Source organism: Lactuca virosa, chromosome 4 (assembly GCF_052849685.1).
Source record: "Lactuca virosa cultivar CGN04683 chromosome 4, Lactuca_virosa_CGN04683_v6, whole genome shotgun sequence".
In the NCBI taxonomy this organism is placed as follows: domain Eukaryota; kingdom Viridiplantae; phylum Streptophyta; class Magnoliopsida; order Asterales; family Asteraceae; genus Lactuca; species Lactuca virosa.
In genome coordinates, this window is record NC_136429.1 from 473,917,715 (window position 1) to 473,922,039 (window position 4,325).

A 4,325-nucleotide genomic window follows, 5' to 3' on the forward strand; every position below is an offset into this window, starting at 1 on the left:
AAATTGTACTTCATTTCAAATCTAAAGACTTAGATCGTGAAATTTTAATCAAATTTAGTCAAATATATATATGAATGTTATGTTGGAATGGTTCAACATAAGGAAATTCTATATATGGGAACATTATTTGCGTTCTAAAATTCGATTGTGATTACGGCATCCCTTTTCATAATCTGAATTATGAGAACTTGGCAAATAGAAATAGAAACATTATAGCTGGTCCAATATCATGTCTTTATGTGAGACATCATGAATCGCGTCCCATATGCTTCAGATATAGGATCGATTGCATGTGCTATAATATTCATCTGTTCTAAAATTTTCCAAATGCCTATGACATTAAGTGGGAAAAAGTACTAGAACCGGATATGACTAAAGTGATTAATCAATTGTCGAGGACAATCTATGGTTTACCAAAGATTGGTTGCTCAGGGACAGTTGGAAGTATGGTGTAAATTTTTGGGAAGGACCACATTGACGTACTCTGTAAAGAGGCAACTCTTGTTCAGAAGTGATAGTCAAAATGAGAATATGGAAAATGTTTCCATAGGTGGAAGTTGTTCAATCTGTGTAAGATTAGAAAACTTAATGCAAGAAGGATGTTCAAAGCAATGTACTTTGAATTTGAGACTTCGTTTCCATGGAATTACTTCCATTGGAATACTCTGTAATGACTGTTGACAAGTCTTTGTGACTTTGTGCATAATCTTTACAAGAGGATCAATGCATATAAGTTTAAAATCTAACAAGATTTCGGTAAATGGCAGGAATTTGGAATTCTTGCATTTGCGGTAAGGATTTGGGATTGTGAAATGAGAATCATTGGAATTATGTTCAATCAATCTATTTCACAAAGTAAAAGATCATGGATAAACTTAGTGTGCATACTTGGTGTATGGCATAACTAATGTTTGGACAAGCATAGTGTGCGTACTTGGTGTATGGCATGACTAGTGTTTAGAAAACATAGTGTACATGCTTGGAGCATGGGACAACTATTGTTTTAAGTCAAGTATAAAGTTGATATTCTGAAACAGTATGCAATGAATAATGTGTAATCAATATGGTGATAAATAAAAGGTGTTCTATTTATATTCATAAGTTCTAAGACCATATTGGATTCGATTATTCTTGTGTTTCACTTTGCATGTTTTGACTTCCAGAACAACTAGCTCATTCTTCCCAAATGACTAAGTTATTCAAACCATCCACAGTCGGTCATATGTTAGAAGTAGATATGAATCAAGACTGTCATGAAGCTGGATTATAGATCTCCAAGGTATGGAACATAGCAAGAGTTGTTGCAACATTCATGAGTGCTCATAAGTTCTGAGTATTGGATTAAACCCACGCTCATTTGACTCACTTCATGGATTTTATCACGAGTGATCATGAGACGATAATATCTTATATTCTTCAAACCTAGAGATATAAGTTGTTGCCTATGAGTTGGTTATACATTGATTGTACGAAAACGCATTGGTAACTCGATGTTATAAAAAGTGCCTTTGTGTATGATTCAACAAGTAGTAGAACAAGCATATGAGTCGAAGTTTATCCATTCCTTTTACCGTTAAAGGGATAAAAGCAATATATGTGGGCCCCTCGATGATTTAGTGATGACACCCAGAAGTGCTTGGCCAAGCCTAGACTGATTTGATTTGTTCAATTAGTCGGTCGTCATAAATCGGAAATCAGGAAACAAAAAATGGACAGAGAGAATGATTATAATCCATGTCCCAGTCCATATGATATCTAGAATGGAGGAATATATGATCCCTTATCTAATGGAAGCGTTATTGATTTGTTCAGAGTTCGACATCAGCTTTTAATAGCTACGATTGCAAGTCGGGTTTTGAAGTCATACACAATAATAGTTTTAGACTTATCCAAGTGGGAGACTGTTGGATTAGTGTCTAAGTCCATAACTATAATTGTGAGAAAAGGATATTTATGATTTGTTAATATATTATAAGTTCTAATATATTAATATGAAATCATATTATTTAATTAGTATTGATCAAGAATTAATTTGGAATTAATTTTGTGATCAAAAGGAGACTAATTAAATATATGGGGATTGATTGTGTAAATCATTCATTCTTATATATGTAGGCTTATGATCCATAGTTCTTCATGTTGGGTTAAACCCATGGTGTAACCCATGGATACTCCATGGAGGTTTTAACCCATGGAGCATGGAGAATATGGAAAGACATGAGTTACATGGTGTAACCCTAATAGCCACCATATATGAGGACCGCATGGCTCAAGAAATTGGCACTAGTGTGTATACATAAGAGGGCAAAAACGGATTTGGTGCATGTATCCTTATTCTCTAGTTATTCCAAGGGTTCTTGGTGTTGTGTGAACCATTTGAGGTGTCACACTTGAGGCACTAGGCTCTTAAGCTTCATGGTATCAAGCTACTACATCAAAAGGTATGTCATTCTACTAGATTCTTGTAGTATAGTTACTTCTTATTATGCTAGTTAGGATGAAACCTTGGAATATTGAATATTTGCATGTATAATAGAGAGAACATAGATCCAAGGTTTATAGGGTTGCATGTACACCTTAGGAGTGTTAGAATCCTCAAAAACCTTCAAAAAGATGGTTATTAATAGATACAATCGGTGCCTACATCATCATGATGTCACTGCCATGGGCTCTTTCCCTTGGGCCTCGCAAGAAGCGCTGCACCATGGAACCCTGTACCCAAGGGAGCTGCCCCCAGACCTCGTATACCCGAGTTCAGATTTAACACTCTTAGTGTGCACCCCACACCTCCGGTCCCGGGTAGTAAACTAAACTCGCCTATCTTGAAAATAACTATAATTACATTAAAATGTTGAAACACTAAAATTACCAACATTCCTCCCCCATTTTAGAGTAATTCTTAATTAACTAAAATAGCAAACACAAAACCAAAATCATGCATAAATGAAAATATCTTGAAGATTGAATTTTCATAATAATATAACGGACATTTCCAATACTCGAGAATCTGGGTTTCCTAAGGATTAAACCTATCAACTCATTTGAGTGACTAAAGGTATTATACACATAATTTGTACCTAAATTCTAATGTTTTGACTTGAAATCACTACGACCATGTGTCCGATCCATTCATGAGTGCATAAAATCATAGCCTAAGCTTTTTGAAGAGGCAACACTTCACACTCATATAGGTAGTTCTTCTAAATCATGCACCTGTAATGCACTTTTTCAAAAGAACTATCAAGAACTTAATTAAACCTACTTAAGGATAGTAATGATTAAAATCAAGCAATAAAGAACAAGAATTAATCAAAAACTAATTTTGTTAATAACTCTTACATAGAGAGAATACACAAAGCCATGTTTTACAATGAACCATAGAATAACTTATATACTAGGGTAATCTAACTAATATATGGAAATCGCTACAAATGAGGGATTTAAACACAAAGACAAATGTCATTTTATGCATCTTTTAGGGTAGTTTTTTTATCATTTGAATCATTTTTTATGTTTTTTTATGTACATTAGTTTAAATAATATTCAACTCATGTATTTCTTAAGAATACCCGTACTGCTCATGTTTCAGTGTTTATTTTCAGGTAATTTGAAGTGGAGCAGGAGTTTGAAAGTCTTTAGAGCACATTTGGAGCACATCTGGAGATTATCTAGAGCCAAAACGCTAAAAAAATGACCAAATACAGACTATATCTCACCAAAAACTGGTCGTTCTTCACTTACAAAACATAACCGGAGGATTTCTGATTTTTTTTAAGGGCATTTTAAAATTTCGTCCCTGAAGCACGAGCCGTGCCTACCTCCAGCTGCCTTTATTTTGGGAATTTTAACTTGTGAAGCCCAAGCACAGGCCGTGATTCCCCATATTTTGAGTTTTTCTGATTTATTTTGGATTATTAAGTTGTGATGAGCTAGCACGGGCATCCTGTAACGCCCACAGATTCGGGCTAGTCAATTTAAGGACAATGAGCATCAAAAATGAATTTTTGATGGAAGATTATTTAGAAGGATTAATCTTAAATAAGTTGTAGTATATGTTACAAGGATTCTGTACATATAAAGAACGCTAAAATCCGAGTTATAACGAAGAAGTTATGACTCGTCGAAGTTTCGCGACATAACCGGCACGACACAGCGCGACGTAAATATTGAGTTTACGATAGAGCGATATTTGGCCTTAGCGATCTAAATGAAAGTCATAGAATACGTTAAACCGAGAGCGTGCATAAAAAGAATGCCCAAATCTGACTTCGTATGAGGAAGTTATGATTTTTCTAAGTTTTAGCTTAGCAGTAGACAGCTAAAAA